This window comes from Passer montanus, unplaced genomic scaffold (genome assembly GCF_014805655.1).
Source record: "Passer montanus isolate IOZ18808 unplaced genomic scaffold, ASM1480565v1 scaffold108, whole genome shotgun sequence".
Classification (NCBI taxonomy): domain Eukaryota; kingdom Metazoa; phylum Chordata; class Aves; order Passeriformes; family Passeridae; genus Passer; species Passer montanus.
The window spans coordinates 922,959-941,141 of record NW_024357392.1 but is presented as its reverse complement, the minus strand read 5'-3'; the positions used below and the strand labels follow the sequence as shown (position 1 = coordinate 941,141).

Here is an 18,183-nt window from a genome sequence, read left to right as displayed (position 1 = left end):
TTAACTTTTCTCCTAATCTGAAAACTTCCCTCTTTGGTTTTTTTTTTGGTTTTTTGTTGGTTTTTTTTTTTTTGGGTTTGTTTTTTTGGTTTTGTTTGTTTGTTTTGTTTTTCATTTTCTTCCTCTGCAAACCTGCTGACTGGTGAATTTTGGGGACAGGCTGTCGTTTCAGGGAGGCATTTGGCATCTTGTTGATCAAGGTGCTTGCCTCCTTTCTCCATCCCCAGAACAAAGCAGAATTCAGCTGAAGTGAATGTCTTGGTTAGTACTTTAGTTCATAGGCAGGTTTTTTTCAAACTCCTATTATAGTACAAGAGTACTGTCAGTAAAGGCACAGGAACCACAGCAGAGTTCGTACATCTGATGAAAGCAATAACCAATTTTTGGTCATGGTCTGTTGATTTAACACTTTCTAGCTGTGTTTCAGAGAATTTTGGGGGAACGGAGGTTGACTTCTGCTTGCAGATCTCATAATTTTAAGCAATAACCTGTAGAAAATAAACCTTTAGTATTCCTGTTCTGCTCAGTGGAGAGACTCATGGAAACATGTTGAAGACTTGAATAAAGGATTGAGTGACAGTTGTTTTTCATTTGAGTTTACACCATCAAAAGGAGACGTTTAGCACTTTTTTTCTTCAGCCTTTTCTCTGTCTTTCTCATCTTTTTGCTAGATGCTACAAGTACAATAATTTCCAGATAAATGCAGTGGATTCCCTAATGTATTAGTATTTAAATGGAGGAGTGAAGAATGGATTTAGCTAGTTGAATATTGTACTTGATCAGGGACACTGTTTCAGGAGAAAGTGCCAAAAAACCCCAACCCCAAAGTGAGTAATTGTAAGAGTGAATTTTTCCTGCAAGGATGACAGCGGGGATTTTTTTTTAAAGAAAGACTTTTGGTTTTGGAGGCTTGACTGCAATGACCTGGAAATAGTTGACAATTGGGAATCTCTTCACAAAACCAATGTTTGCTATAATTGTCGTTTGAAAGGACCAACATTAAGAGGGAATACTTTAAAAATAAAAAAAAGTTATAAAAGACCCTGTTCTTGGGGAAAGTAACTTTAAAATCTCTCCTCATGACACATGAGCTTCATCTTTCTAAAAATCTTGTCTGTGATTGTTCAGTAGGTTGGATTTAGTTAAGGTATGAGGAGCCCTTGCTGTTTCCTGTCACTGTAGGCTACTTTTCAGGAAGTAATTTTTAAAAGGTTATGAACTTTGGAGTCAGTGTTTTTGTTTTCTGGTAAAATTTGGTTTGATTGCAAGTCTGAATGAGAAGATGAATTATTGTGAGAGTTATGGCTGAATGCAAAGTTGGGAAGGTTGATCAATAAAGGGTAAGAATTAAGGTAGGATGCAATGCACGGTAAGATGGTGTGATGTGTTTACAGATGAAATAGTTTATTTTTTGCAAGATTTCTGGGTGAACTTGAATGGCTTCTTTTTGTCTAGGGATAATCTATCTTCAGGAGGTCCAGCATATATTTACAAGGATGGTAAGTCCTGTTTACTCATGTTTTCCTTTTACAATCAAATGGACTTTGTAAAGCTATCTCTATAGTGAAGTGTTGCCAAAACTTTAGTTACCAACTTCCTCTTAGTACCAATGTTATTGGTATACCCACAAAGTAATACAAGTGTTAACCTCTGCTAGTTTTGGTTCACACTTCTCTGTAGGTGCAGAGCTGTAGAGACCAATACAAATGCACTGATGATGAGGCACAAATCTGTTAGGGAAAGCCAAATGGAGGTGTCCTGCAAAGAGGAAATCAAATCAGAGCATCCTGGTGAATTTAATAGGAAAAAGTCTTTGTTGTGGCTGGAAAGAAACTGAGGTCTGTCAGTTACTCTGAGTAGCTCAGATTAGAACAATGCTTATTTTCATTTTGGAATGAGAAGTGAAGCGAAAGCCAAAGGCAAAAGATTTCTGATTTTTAGTATTATTGTTCTGCAGGGGAAAAGAGGCTGGTACATACACTGACTAGCCAGGTTGTTGCCAAACTGTTTTCAGGGTCTAGATTTAAGAAATGTATGACAAAATGCAAGTTGAAATTGCTCTACTGGGTCAAAAGGCCAGTGTCAGGTTATAACCATACAGGATGCTAACAGCCCACAAACACAGAACCATGTCTTGCCTTGCTGAGTGTTGTGATAATGTACATGCTATGCAGATGGCCTAGATTTGTCACTTGATAGGGACAAAAGGTGTTCAGGTACCCCCTCAGTGCTGGCTGGCTCCCAGTTCTGTGCAGGTACTGTTATGACCGTTGTTCTCTTTCTCTCAAAGGTCCCTTTCTTGAGTCCATTTTGCCATTGCTCACTTTTCCTGCTTGTTTCAGACTGGTTGTGTGGAATTTACTGAGGAACAACAGGGACTTGCCCACACTGATTTGTTTTTCCCACTGCCATGCCCAAGGCCAGTATGATATTCCTGTACTTCCTTGAACTGCTCTCAGGACCCACAGCACAAATGTTGGGCAGGTTCTACACATCAGCCTACTGTGGCTCTGCATGTTTTGATCCTGGGTCCTGCTTAGGATTATTTGATGGTTTTACCTTTTGATCCTGGTACTGGAAGAGGTGTTGAGTCTTCCTGTCTACCTGTGCCGTGACACTCAAAATTAGGTGGAACTTTGTGCACAAGAATTGTCTCTTTTCTAGCCTTTCTTTATTGTCCTACTAGTTTGCTGAACAAAAGAAAAGAAATTTGATTGTGTTTGTTGCCCTTGCTTGAGCCCTGTGAAGCTCTGCTGTTCTTTGGAAATGAGGGGACTGCATCCCTTTCCCTTCTTCACCAAAAACAATCCAAAGTTGCCATTTGCTTTATTTTTTGAGTGAGAGTTTTAAGGGACACCCCTCAGAAATAATGAAACAAATGCAAATTTATTTGTGATCACAAAGGTAAATTTCTGTACTAGTGATCTGGCAAGATGTGAATTTGAACATAAAGCTGGAGAAAAAATATCTTTTGCTAGGAAAGTCCTCTGTGCCAGTGGGATTCAGAGCTAAGTTCCTGATTCTTTAACTTTTACTCATTATGAAAATAATTTTATTAACATAGATGGAGGAGAGCCATCTTTGGTCCTAATGCAAATACCGTAGTAGACAAGCTGAATTTCTTACATGTCTGTAATGCCTTGTTAGTACTAAAAATGACAATTTTAAGGAGTTTACATCTGTTCCTATTAGGCACAGCAGTCCAGTATCTTTAGTTCGTTCAAAAACACTCAACACAAGTGTTTCATGTACAGAAAAATTATGGTCAGTTGATTTGGCACAAGAGTATCAGTACAGGGATCAGAGCTAAATGTTACACCCTGCCCAAGGTCTCAGTAATATGTGTGAGACGTGATGAAATTTATGCAGTATGGTACGAGCATATTTCATAATTCAAATCCTGTGGTGATTTTAGAAAGGCCTGCCCCTAGAGCTGCACATCTGCCCCAGCCACATCATGACCCCGTAGCCGAGCGAGCCCCGTGCGTGCGTCACCCTCCCTCCTGCAGCTTGGTTTTCTCAGAAAGGAAATGCTCTTGCGTGGGCTGCAGAGGAGATTGGGTGTTCTAGCTCGCCTCTGATCTGGACGATTGGGGTGACACCTGTGTCACCTCCCGCCCAGCTCGCAGCCTCAGTGGAGAAATCAGACACGACAACGTGTGTGGTTCTTCCCTTTGGTGCCTAAAGAGCGTCATGAAAGGCTCCGGAAAATCCATGGATCTTGGTAGAAGCAAGTTTTTCCAAGGTTGTGTTGGAATGGGGAGGGTAAGTTTCTGCAGTACTCAGCCAGTTAGGTAACAGAGTATTACATTCCAAACCGGTGGAGACTTCTTGGGTGGCAAAATTGCAAGAGGTGTGAAACACTGCAGATCTAGAACATGTTTTCTGTCTAAATGCATGCACTGTTGTTGTTATTCATGTCATAATAATGCCCACCTGTGACCAGTGAAATCCAAGTACTGTCTGTTCACTGTATGAATACAGAAGGATGGAAGCTGCTGTCACGTTACATTGAACACACCGCTGAGCAGTTATGGGTAATAATAATTCCTAGAAGACTTGAGTTCAGCAGGATTAAGCTGTAAAGTCTTGCACATCAAGGTTTCCTGGAGTTTGGCAAAGATGCTTCTACACTTCTGCAGCTCTGATGGCTATTTACACCGAGGTGAGACTGAACAGCACAGTAGCAGAAAGAATATGACTGATTTTCACACTTGCTCTTCTGAAGCAATGGAATGTACTCTGAGAAAAGTGGGCTGAAGTATCCAAATACTATAAAACCATTTGGTCGGTGACCTCATCACATCTATTACCATTTACTTTTCTCACTAGTATTAAAAAGTGCAGGAAATAGAAACTTTGATCATGTAGTTCGAGGTTTCATAAGGGACCACAGTGATCTGATTAGAGTTTATACTCCTCCTTGGTTTCTGCAATCTTAATAGAGTAGGAGAAGTCTATTAAACCACAGAGTACAAGGTTTAAATTAGGCAATTACAATGTGTTGTAATGATTTTCTGCTTCAATAGCCAGATATGAAGGTCAGTAGAACCTACTATGGAAAGAGAGGTTGAAATTTTGGTGCTCGTCTCTGGACTTTCTTCATGACAAATCTGGCAATGGAAGCAAAAGCGATGGAGAAATTTGCTGGGGTATTGGTCTTCCCACCGTTATTCAAATTACTGTACTTTTCATTTTCCATATCTCACTGAAGGAAAGATTGACAGTGATTTGTTGGTGGCAAGTGCATCACAGCAACTTCAGTCATATATTCCATAATGAGATGCATGAGAGAGTAAGCACTTGGTCCCCTCGCACTGTCCAGATCCCGTTTTAAAACTACAAAGGGTTTTATATCAGTGAACAGGAGCCAAGAAGTCCCTGAATATGTAATTTTGTGCCTATTGGATTTCAGAGTTTTTAAGAAAAGCATCTTTCGGATTTGGTGTATCAGAAGTACAGCACATGAGAAAGGCTTCCAGGAGATAGAGTGGGGACCAGGAAATGTGTGATGGGTGAGAAGTTCCTTTTTAGCCACAAAAAACACCAGTTGTGGAACCAAGTATGAAAATTACTGTGGTTTATTCTACTGTAATCACCTAACTATGCTGCTGGCCATGGAGTGACATTCACATCCAAATGCTAAGGCGTTGCTTTCTGGAAGGGGAGAGACAAAGGTGGGGGAGGAGGATGGGATGGACCAAAAAAACCCATATGAGAAGAGGTAACTGAATGGACCTTCCACCTGTGCACAGGGATAAGTGAAGGATTTCAATCTGCTGCAGGATGTAGCCCATGAATATCACAGAATCATGGATTATCCTCAGTTGCAAAGGACCCATCAGGATCAATTCTAACTCCTGGCCCTGCACAACATATTCCCAAGAGTCACGCTGTGTACCTGAGAGCATTGTCCAAACACTTCTTGAGCTCTGTGAGGCTTGGTGCTGTGACCACTTCCCTGCGAAGCCTCTTCCAGTGCCCAACCACCCTCTGGGGGAAGAAACTTTTCCTGATGTCCAACCTAACCCTCCCTGGCTCACTTCGTGCCATTTCCTCAAGTCCTGTCCCTGGTCATGAGAAGGAAGGGATCAGCACCTGCCCCTTGTGAGGATGCTGAAGACCTCCATGAGGTGTCCCCTCAGTCTCCTCAAATACAGATAAATATCTTGGACACCTGAGGATTTCCTGTAGGAAAATAGAGGATTTCCTACACCTTAGAAGCTCAGTGCATGAAACTGCTGTTGTGCATTATCACAATAATGATAAAAGGACTTTTCAGTGTATTTTTTTCAGATTTAGACTTCAGAAAGAGACATGAACATGCAATTTTGTTATTATTTTGCTTCTAGAAAACTGCTTTTATATTTGTGCTAAATTTATATAATTACTTCTTATTGCAAAACACCTTTCTTTTTTTGGCCATTAATGAACAATCCGACACAAGCTGGTTTTTTTTTTTAATTGAGGCATAAAGATTTGAGCCAGATATTGAAATAAAGTACCAGGCTTTTGTCACTGGTTCCTAATCCCTGCTTTCCAGAAGCCTTTTCTGGTAATTAGCTTTCCATGCAAAACTGGGGGCTTTGATCAGCTTTTGCATGCCCCAGACAAAGCTCTTGATATTTCCAGAAGGAAACAAAACATTATTGCTGTGAAACATCTCCTATTCAAAGGATTTTCTAATCATTTTGATGTAACACAATTTTTATTTCTTTTTTTTCACATGTTGATATGGAGTTACTATCAAATTTTGAATCTTGCTGTTTTAAAGAGATTTAAATATGCTGATGGTTCTTCCTGATCCTGTCAAGATGGAGTAATTGGTTATGGAGTATAAGAATTAGCCATTGTGAGCATGAGCATCTGAAAATTGAAGCTTATGAATAGAGTTATATATATTTTTGGTGATCTTTGTTCCCTTTCTGGTGAGATGTTTTTTGTTTTGGAATTTGTAGTGGGTAAAACACTTCATGGCTGAAAATTACTTCTCCTGATGGCAGAGGTAAGTCATTATAATACCCTTTGTAAAGGGGAGATTATATCAACTGATTATATTAGACATTAAAATCTCTTAAAAATAAGAAGAATTTAAGAAAATGAGAACATTTACTGCTGAACTAACTGACCAATTGTTTCCTAAAACAAAAAAGTAGAGCCAAGAAGAATATCTAATGGATAGAAGGAAGGATTTTTTGGGAAGATGTCCCTTCTTAGGATGCCAACACCTAAGCATGGCAGGAGGATTTTCTGACTTTTTAAATCCAAGAATCCATTTCCTGTTTGTTTAGGAGGTGTGAAAATGATCCACTGAGTTTTATTGAGTCTTACTACACCTCTTCTCTTCCATTTTTGAAGGTGTAATAGCAAAATTGTTACTTCTGCCAAAAACATCAGAAGTGACTAGAAGTGATCAAAAGTCACATTGAAACAATTGGGATTTGGATTTATGTGGAAAAGGACTCAGCTGCTGTGGAAAACAGAGTAGTAAGAGATGTACAGATTTTCCTGAGGTGTGCTGTGACATCAGTACAAAAGTTTGTGGTAGATTGTTGGTTTGCATTTACTCCCAAACCAAAAATGGTTTAAGGCTTAAAAATTTAGGAAGTGTTCCATGCCTTTCCCCTCTTTAAACCTAGCCTTGGCTATTTGGCTAGATTCATGGAAGATCCCAGTTATGTTGAGAAGTTCTAGCTGATGAAGCACAGGGTAGAGGAAATGTAGAAATGGCATATAGTAGAAATTTGGATCAGATTTCAGCTGGAATTTTGCCAGCTTCAGTCTTTCAGCACTTAAGATTGTGTGCATTTGTCTGTGAAATAAGAAATTACGGCTTATCTCATGCTATTCAATGGCTATAATTTCAGGAGGCTTTTAGAAAGTGGATATGCATATGGGTGATGTGTAATGAAGGTAGCTCTAGTACAAGGGAAGTTTTTTTGGGGTTTTTGGTTTTTTCCACGTTTATTGTCCTTTGGGTAACCTGGTCTGGTGGAAGGGGTCCCTACCCATAGCAAGGGGTTTGAAACTAGATGATCTTTAAGGTGGCTTCCAGCCCAAAATATTGTGTGACTCTATGTTCCTTGACTTAAACATCTATCTAAAATTTTGCTTAATTTCAAATATTTATTATTGCAAATGTTATCTTGCAAAACTGATCCCCCAGTGTCTCACAATCTTAATGTGCAAAGCCTGTGTGATTGAGACAGATTTCTCTTACAGCACGAGAAACACTAGGAATTCTGACCCTATTTCCAATCTTTATGACAAAAAAAAGAAAAAAAGAAAAAAAAAGGTTAAGATACAGCATACCTCTTGTGGTTTGGGTTATAATTTCATTATTAATGAATGTGATTCATAGGTAGAACACAGGGGTTTCCCCCCTGTGCTATGTAGTAGATCCTTGCCTGTGGTAATTCAGGGTTTTCCCTCTCCTGCTTTTTTAGCTGGGCTATAGAATCTTAATTCTTCCTGTTCTCTTAGATGACTGTGTATTAATATCTTCCTTTCTGCCCTGTCCTGATGGGTTGTTGCAGGATTACCTACAAGGTAAGTGGTAAAGTGTGACCTTCAGCAGGGCTGTGGTTCAGAGGCTCCCATGTTGTCATTCTGTCTATGACACTGCCTCCCCCGTGCCTGGGGAAGGTGCTGACTCTGCTTTAATCTTCATGAGTAAATGAGAGTGAAATTTCACTGCTGCATTTTGCAGGAACTTGGTGCCTCCTTCTGAATAATCCACTGTTAATCCTGATCTCACAGAAACCAAGAGCTGATTTGCATTAATGAATTTCCTCATTTTGATGTACGTCTTTGGAACACTTACCTTATACGTCTGTCTCCTGATTTTGGCTCATTTTTTTTCCCCCAATGGAATTGGTGATAAAATAATGCACTTTGGCTTAATAATAGTAGGAAGGATGACATGTAGTTTTGAAAAAAATCCACTCATCTCCAGAGCATCTCTCAATTCCAAAAGTAATTTTATTACTTTATTCTGATTAACTCTTGCATTGCCATGTGGCTAAATGATTTTTCCCTGATGCTGGTTTCTATATTCATGTAAAATTTTATAAGTTGTTCTTTGTCTGGTGTCTATGAAAATCTCTACATATAGATTCAGAAAAACTGGGGGAATATTTTCTGAGACATTGTGTATTTCATGATCTATCCCATAGAGCAGTATTGTTACTGCCTCCAGAACTCATAGCTATGTGTGGCAAAACAAAAATGTCAAAAGGTTCCACCTAAATGCCTAAGGAAAAAAACAGAGTGTGGGAGAGAAATTTCTGGTGTTAAACAGGAAGCACAAATATTCAGCAGAAAGATTAGCAGAAGCATCGTTAATAAGTCTACAGATGTGCACATGTTCATTTTCTCACTCATTTTATCCCTAAGTATTATTAGCACATTTATGGGAAACTTAAAATTATTTAAGCCACCTAATTTAAATTGGAAATTATGTAGGTGAGAAGAAATAATAATAATTTTTGTATGTTTGCCAAACAGCTGATAGGAGGAATATCAACTAGTCCTGTAGTCATATAGCTTGGCCAAGCTTAAAAAAGGAGTTGTGTTCACTCTTTGACAACTCCAATACTAAAATTATCTGAAGTTTGTGCTGTATATGGAATTTCTTATTCTTTATGTTCTGTAATAATACCCAATTCCTGCATAGCAGTGTTAAGTGGACAATTAGTAGTAATTTTCTACATGTAGAATTTGGACACAAAGATATTCATTTTGAATCTGTGTGTGACTGGACATCTCTGCAAATCAGTAGAAGCAGAGACAGGAAAAAACCAAACCAACAAACAGCAAGTTCAAGATCATTGTATTTGGGAAAACTCCAGACCTACTATGTAGTGCCCTGAAAGTGAAAAACATTTCCTTTGCTACTATAGATAAAAGGATTGTGTGGGGCCTCTTGCACTGCAGCACTTGTGAGAATCCTGAATTCTAAGTAGAAGTGAAAGGACTTTTACTTGTGTTCAGAAACTAAGTTGATGTTTTTTTCCATACAGAAAATGATTGAAAGTTTGTAAGGACAAAACAACAAAAGAAAAAATATCAGAGTAAGAGTATGAGTTGGCCTTGACTCAATGTTTTATTATATTTAAAAAGTACAGGTGCATTAGTCATATTCTCTGAAGGATTTCTTGTAAAAGACCTTTGTTGTTTGTAAGCTTTCCCTGTGATTAATGTTTTATTTTTTTTTTTAATAAAAGTATTTTTTAAATTAGGTGAATTGGTACTTTGGAAATTGATAATGATGGAAACTGAAATTATCTGCTCCATACTTTCAGGGACACTGAGTGCTGTGAGCAGTGTGCCAAGAGCTGTGCAGAGGAAGCCATTTCTGCCGGGGCTGGGCCGATGCATGGTTCTCAGGAAACCCCAGGAGGTGACACAGGACCTGTCGTGAGGCCCCATCTGCTGGTGCCTCCTCCTCCAGCCTGTGGCCGTGCATCAGGTACAAGGTGTAGTCTGTGTTCTCTCTGAGGTCACATCCCTCTGCTTTCACTGAAGAGAACCTGTTCTCACCATTTAAGTCTTGCATGATAAGCTAGGAAATGAAAGCCATGCAATGCAAAACAAGGAAGAAGTATATGTTGCAAAGCAGCTAAACCAAATAAAATCTGTGTAAATAATAATAAAAAGGTGGGCTACTTCTAGTATGATTTGGGGTATCAAAAGTCTGAGATCTAATCACTATCAGGCTCCTGTTAAGGTTATGTGCTAGAACCCATCAACATGGCCAATTTTCAGTTGGTCACCATTAACAGCTGGACACTGTCAGAATAGTTTTTTCTATATAAGCAACATTAAAACAGAGCAACAGAACTGAAATTTTAATCATACTTGGAATGACAATTAGAAAATAGTATTCTAAAAATGTATAGGACTATGTGTCTGTCTTACACTTAGAGAGTTTAAAATATGTTTATCATATCTTTTAAGACATGAATCATTGTTCTTTACCTGAAAAAGTGAGCATGAATTATCCAAAGCCATGTGACTGCTGATATCTGACTGTCGGTGCAGAGCAGTTTCACTGGACTGAGCTCGTAGTGTTGGCGCTTTGTCTTGATGGAAAATAAGGAGATCTGTGGGGCCTGGGAAAGCACCCTGGGTGCTTTTGATTGCAAAATGGGTTATTGATGGATCAGTACTCATACAGAAACTTTCAATGAGGGAGAAGTTTTAAATGAGATTACTATCCATCTTTGTCCTCCCAGTGACTTTTCAACCTACGGTTTCTTTCATTCCACAGAGGAATTTACTGTTTGCTGTGTACCTCTGTTGCTCTTCATCTGACCTTTGTTGCTCTGCTGCCCACTGAGTTGTTCTTAAAGCCTAAAAAAGGCATATGTGTCAGAGTGGGAAATTTGCCGGAGAATTGCCTCAAACACTGAGACAAATCATATGAGAACCACATAGAACTAGCTAGAAAATATTTCCCCATCTCACAGAAGTGTCACTTTTCCAATTTTGACCTTTATTTCCCTCTGTGTCACTCTGAAATGATGTTGAGAACTCTCCGCTGTTTTAATAAAAGAGCACTCAAGAAAGTGTAAGACTGATCCACAGCCATCAGTAGTGGAGTAGGCACCTCCTCTGGCACCTTGATGGAGTGTGTCCCAGTGGAGAAGCCAAATAAAGCAAAACAGCGTTTGGAGCCCAACTCCAGCAATCACTTCCTATCCCAAAAACCTGCATTCTGCTCTGCTCTTGTTTATGTGCTTTTGTTTGTAACAGAAATTCTATCCTGGACCTCAGAAAAGGTTTTTGTCAGACTGTTGCAGTGAAAGTTGTAAAGTTTCAGTTTCAACAAATTGTCATCCTCCAGTGGGAGAACTTGCACTGAAAAATTCCCAACCAACTCTGCTTCTGAGTTTGCCTTGTACAACATATTTTTAAGGGAAGTCTTCTGATGCAGAACAGTTACACTTCATGAGGGTATGTTTTAAAAGGCGGAGTGTCTGGGTCAGAGAACTGACCCAGAGCAAATATAATTTGCCACCTCACGCTCTTCCCCCAGAAATTCAACTGTTGGGGACTGGTAGGGGGAAAAAGTGCGAATGGTTTAAGCCAATCCTGCCCAGTGCAACAGGTGGAAAAGGAGCTTGAGGAAGTAGGTTCCCAGTATTCTGTTCTTCAGTGCCGTAAGAAAAAAATTCTTAATGCCAGCTCAGGTGTTTGGGGATTTGTACTACAACTTTCCCACCACTTCCAGCTGCACCTGCTGCATTCCACATGTTACCTGGTGTTTGTTCAGCTCTTTGCAGGGTGTAAAACAGGAAATGAAAAGAATTGATAAAAGTAAAATAAGGGGGCAGTAGAGTGTAGCAGTTGTCTTAACAGGATGTGGAGCACCTAAAGGGAGAGGCAATAAATCCATAAGGAATGCTTGGAACTGTTCAGCTGCAGGTACTGGGTTTGCAGTTTTGAAATGGGCCAAACGCTCCATGCTGAAGGGAAGTGTGAATCTCCCAGGAATTACAGATCCTGTAATTTTTTTTTTTCCCCCTTAATCTTTGTTTTCAGGTGATGCTTCTTCTAATGGTACCACTGAAGTAAGGTGGCAAGTTTTTCCAATGCTTTGTCCTGTCTGGTGTTAATGCAAGAGTTGTAAGTGTCAGGCATAACTAAAGTGGTATCCTGAAAGGAGAGATGTAGAGTAGAGGGGAGGAGTGAAATGAATGAGGAGTAAAGTGTTTGGGAAAGAATATAGGAAGAAGTAGGAATTACAAGTAGGTGGTATTTGAAATGTGCCTGTAAAAGAGATCACAGAAATGGGAGCATTTTTAGTTAAGTACCCTTTTTGGACTGTATTTCCCCACATTTGAGGGTTCGTAGATTAATTTGTTATGAGCTGGGCGGAGTCAGGAAGAGAAGGAGAAGAGTGAAGATTTCCTTTCCTTTCTCAGCTGCCTGCTGCCCTCTTGTGCAATGATCTGCTCTCTACACTGGTGCATTTCCTAGCCATTCATAAAGGCAGTGATAAACTTGGAGTTGCTTCTTGGTTTGATGAAACACTGGATTTGGGGTGCCGAGCTCAAACGCTTTTCTGTGTTTCATGCCCGGCAGATCCTGTCCTCATATCAACTGGCACTGGCCTTGACCCCTTTGTCATTCATTGTCTCTACATCTTTTAAGGATTTTTTCAAGGAAGAATGGAGAGAGCTGCTTTATCATAGTGTTTGTCTGATTTGTTGTGATAAGCTTCATATGAAACCTACTGTATTTCCTCCTACAGCTGGTTTGTGAGTGCTTCCCTCACTTCTTTGGCTTAGAAGGGAAAATCTTTCTGACTTGTTTGTTGTCAGGATATTCTCCTGGGGATGGTAAGGAATTAAACTTTATGTGGGCTACTAGCATTATGTTCAACTCTTTTTCCATTTTAATGGAATTGTGCAGCTGATGACCTTGCACCACCTGAACGTCTGAAAATTTCCTGGTAACAGAAAGGAAGCTGGAGGAAGTGTTACAGGAGGAAGAAAGTGAACTGGGATTGGGAGAACAAGTGTTGAGAATTAGAATGGGAGGAAGATGGAGAACCAGGAGTGGGCAGTGAAGTTTAATAATAAGGTCATCTTCAAAAAATGGTAAGAGGTAAGAGGATTGTTTACAAAGAGTCTAAAAAGAGCTCCTGGTAGGTTGTTGGACACTTAATGAAGGAACACATGGACACAGCATCCATTTGTACATCCTCTTGCAAAGGGAAAGGAGCTGCTGAAGAGCCTGATTGGTGTGGTAAGGGATGTGTTTAAACATGGGCTTCATGATGTTACAACACTAACACTATGTGACCTTCAGCTGTGTGAAGAGGAAAAGGGAAAACTAAAAGGGAAGTGGAGAACTTAGTTGTTATGTCTGTGGTGTATCTCAAAGCTCACTGTCATGACAGTGACTCAGCTTGCCGGTTCTGTCTGGAACTGCTTTGAATTTCCAAACTGCCATCAAAAGGTGGCAGTACAGCAGTGGAGATCAGCAGCTTAGGCAAAGATGTTTGAGTAGGAAACGTTCTCTTTCACCTTTGCTCCTATTACAACATGGGTCACCAGCACAAGTGCAAAGCAGAGAACACTGTAGGGAAGTTTTGTAGTTATCTCTTTGTAGTGACAACTATTCCCTGTGGGTTTTCCCACCGGATGGAGGGATCCCTCCTGTCTTTGCACACAAGAAAACAGCAGGAATCATGTATGCTGGGATTCATCCAGAATTAACTGTTAGTCAAGTCTGACTCATATCAGTGAGATGAAGAAATACACAGGAGCAATTTACCCCACTCCAGACCAGGTCTGTGAAACAGGTGGCTGGAAATCCCACAAGGATTAGTTCTCACACTGCTAACTACAAAAATATGTTCTTGAAGAAAAGAACAAGAGAAAATGGTAGTAGCTAAAATTGTTTAATATCACAGGCATATAAATTAATCAGACCACATAGTCCTTAGTACAAACATTCCCTTTACAGAAATGCAATAAATAATTAAATTAGATTAATCAATTGGTATAAAAATAAAGAATCCTCTCAGGAAAAGTAAATATTATACAAAATTGTATATACCATGCTAAAACACATCTCGAAGTGCCTACAAAGGGCACTTATGATCAAAATCATAAATATATTGTAAAGCCTCCCTGGGAGGTAATGAGCTTGTATGGCTTGCATTATGTACTCTGTAAATGAAACACACATTGTTTCTGCAGAGTGCACTTAGTACAAAGAGAGTTCATCTCATGAAAAGAAAAAAGTCAAGAGGGTGTACGCATTTAGATTTGTGGTGTCTGGTCCTTCCTAAAGTCACAAGTTCCTCCTGGAGCATCTTCATTTTTCCTTCTGAGAACACTGTTGCAGAACAAGATGATGTCTTCTTGAACACTTCTTCATTCATCCTGTTCTTCAAATAGCACAACCTGAATAATACACTCAGTCTTTGATCACTCTTGACAAATCAAAGAGTGAACTCAAGTCCTCACATCTTGTAAATCAGTGCATATTTGAAGTGCACAGAGTTGCCCACAATGATTGTGCTGACACTGTCCAGGGGTGTGATGTTGGCCAAAATCATAATTTTGTGATTAATATTCTCCATATGTAGCTGGACTGGCTTGTCCAATAATTTCAGTTTTCAGCAAGATCTCTCAGCAATTAATCCTCTAAAGTTACATTTGCTGCAGTTTCTCACTAGTTTTTTGAATACTACAAGTGAGCATTTTAAATTAACTTGTTTTGCAGGTACAAGAAATAACCTCAATTAATAGACAACTATATTGTGTTTAAAACAAGAAAAAATAAGCTTTGGCACTATGTTTGGTGTGATAAAATCCATAGTTAAAAACGATGAAGCAAGTCACTAAGCAGAAGTAGGTGCATTGCTTATGCATTACGTGCTGCCTCTTGGACAAAACCCAGGCATTGCTGCAGTGTAGGCAGGAGTACCTAGTTAGCTTATGACATTCCTAGGGAATTGCTTCTCATTCATTAAATGTCCATCCCAGGTACACAAGTTGTTTCTCAATGCTTTGTAATGATTGCTAATAAATATGTAATACACAATGTTGTGTTTGTCAGGGCATGCTAATCCCATTTCGTGTGCACAACAAGGATTTTAACAGGCTCTTTTAGAACAGTGATTTCAATGCACTTGGCAAGTTCCTGGAAAAAACATTTACAGATAAAGAAACACATACTTTGTACAAAAATAAAACTCTTTCTCCACAAACCTACACATGCAAATATTCCATGGAGCTGCATGAGAAATGCTGGTTTATTGGTTGTCCTCCTAGGACTCACATAAAAATGCACTTAATAATAAAGGCATTCAATTAAAACCCCTCCATAAAAACACAAATGTAGAAATATCAGCAGGTATGCTGTAACTGCAGGACATGCTTCAATGTTTTTGCAGTTGCTTGTATTCAAATCTGCGATGGAATTTTACCCAGACTTTAAAATCTCTTGCAGTAGCAGCTTTGCATAGTGCTCACCGATTGGTGATGAAGGGGCTTCATGGGTAGGTGAGTCAGAAAAACAGGGATAGAAGGTGCAGAAAGAACATAATTTAAACTCAGTACTTTGATTACTTACATATGAGTAGTAGATATTTTTTAGAATGTTAATTCTGACACAGTAATGTGGAAACATTGAGGTATGAGAACATCACACAAAGGAAAAGCGAGTTTTGAAACAGAAAAAGGAAAGGAGAAGAAAAATATGTTCTAAATCAAAATGACCATCACCAGAAACAAGGAGAGTTCACTTGGTTTGCTGTGCCCTGAGGATCTTCCTTCCTCTTACTGATGTACATTTTTGAGTAGGTTCACATTTCAGGACAGTGAAAATGTGGAGGCAGCAAAGCTTTTTTGTATTAGTTTTCCTTTAGGCCAACGACATTGGTAGGAATGGAAATATTTTTAATACTACCTCATTATTTTTAGAGGTAACTAAGCTTATAATTTTCCATCCTAACACCAGATGCAGTTTTCCAGTTTCCTCTCTCTACCACATTTCTACTAAGTAGAGAGAAAATTAGACAAAATGTTAATTTTTACTGGAAGGCTTTATGCTCTTTTCCAATATCAGTTTCCTCCTGTGGGGTTAATATCTGTTTGGGCAAATTAACCCAAATGGAAGAACCCAGAGGTTCAGAATCCTTGCAAGCAGAATATAATAAAGCTGCCAAAACTAGCTTTAAGTGATACTCGCTTTCATTTTAAAAAATTTCAATGGTATCTCTGGCCATAATTCCACATAAATGTTCAGGATTCAGGAGCTGTACAGTAAGGTTTCCATAGAACAAAAACTTGACAGATTTTTAAAGAAAAAATGTCAAATAACAAACTGTAAAAATTTATCAGGAGGAGAGAGAAGGAATAGAGTTAATGGTACATTAATATGAGGGTAGATGTTGTCCTCTGAGAAAGAGCAGTATGCATTGGAGCTGTTTCACTCTGACTAATCATCAGTTACTGTATTTATTGGACATTTTGCAGTGGCTGGTTGCACCAGCCTCTCATGCCTTTGCTGTATCTGTCATGTTAAGCTGGGGCAGTGTTGATGAAATTCCATTTTCCGAAACAGGATTTTCCCTCAGAATCCTTTATCTCCACTTAGAGCATGTGGGTTACACCTCTTCCCTATTGAATCCTGTGGCAAATGTGCCATTAGCTTCAAGATGTTAATCACAGCCATACAGTATGATTTGTAAATGTTTTTTCCAGTATTGAGAAGGCAGTTAAATGCAGGACATTTTTCCATAGTTAGCTAACATGCAGTCTAAGAATTTATAAATAAAGCTCTGTGTGTGGTATTATTGTAAATAAGGAAATCAGTCCAAGCAGATTCCTTTGAGGCTTCAAAACCCCTGATAATTTTTCTTTTAATTTTCTTTGAAAAGTTGTAGAAATTTCTGCATGGGATTCAGTTAAGATCAAAGCAAAAGTACAAAAGTAACCATCTCTTGTATTTCTAGTTTAGCAGAAGGGGGACAGTTAAGTCCCTTACAAGAGCTGTTTTTTGTGAAATTAGAATTTAATTTTCCCTGTAAGGTGGGGCTAGAATCACTGGCAAAATATGATCCATCTTACAAATACTTATCCAAATAAGACACCTTAATATTTTGGGAAAAGTTTTCACTTACCACACACAGAGAACACATAATAGCACTAGGAAGTATTTACATTTTTCACATCTTAAACATAACATAGTGTCTGCTTTAAAAAATAGATTTTCAGTAGCCTTCAGCTCTGGTGTGTCCTACATTCATTCTTGTATAGCTGTAAAAACAACACGTTGTTAGTAAGGATGTAAACTAAGGATATCTGTAATGGTTGGCAAAATGTCAAGAAGCACCCAGGAGGAATGAACTCTGCTTACCATTTGCATAAGATTTTCAAAGCCCTTCAAAAATTCTTTGGGGGTTTTCTTCTCATAAGATTCACATGTCTTCTCATACAACTCACAGTTCTGGAAGATAAAGAGAATCACGGCACTTCTAAACAGCACATCACAATCCTAAATCAAAGCTTTCTCACTGAAAAATCAAGAGGGTTGTAACCAATGCCTTTTCTAGCTGGAAAAGCTTTGACACAAGCTCTTTCAAAAGGGAAGGAATTTAGTAATGACACCTTTCATTCACTTTTTTTGCAGTGATCCCTGTCCTTCTGCCAGCACATTGTGTTGTTGCCGAATACACATATGCGAAATTTTATGGTCACAGGGAATGCTTCTCCCAGAAATTCAAAATTTGGACTTTTTAATTTCCAAAGTTAATGAAAGGCAGATTACTGTTTCTAACAGATTTGCTTTCTACAATTCCCCCATTGCAGGGGGCTCCTGCTATAGAAAATAAGGCGCAACGATCACAATTATGAGCACTGTGAGGAAATCCTACCTTTCCAGAGTTTCTGTAGGTAAAGTTCTGCACGGTTCTAATGGCTTTGGTGAACTCCCCATTATCTTGGTTGCTTGCTGGTTGTAATTTCAGGATGCCATTCTTGAAGCAGGTCACAGCTGTGGACAGGCATCCCTCCTAGGGCAGGAGAAGAAGGAACTGTTTTAAAGCCAGTGTTGCAGCACTTTTTCCTGCTAATGTTAGATTGTGGTCCATGTGCAGAAAAAGGTATCCAGGATATTAACTGAGAATATTCAGCTATACCTTTTTCTTTTTTAAATTAG

At 39.0% G+C, this 18,183-nt stretch overlaps 1 protein-coding gene across 2 annotated transcripts in view; it reads left to right on the top strand.

Annotated features, from left to right (window-relative positions):
* The window catches only part of BBS12 (Bardet-Biedl syndrome 12), a 74,969-nt gene that overhangs the window by 2,675 nt on the left and 54,111 nt on the right, over window positions 1-18,183 (top strand). For both annotated transcript variants that reach the window (XM_039722436.1, XM_039722410.1), the window contains exons 3-5: window positions 1,456-1,499; window positions 8,210-8,302; window positions 9,804-9,970. The gene's annotated coding sequence lies outside the window, so the exon portion shown is untranslated. The remainder of the gene's footprint in view (window positions 1-1,455; window positions 1,500-8,209; window positions 8,303-9,803; window positions 9,971-18,183) is intronic.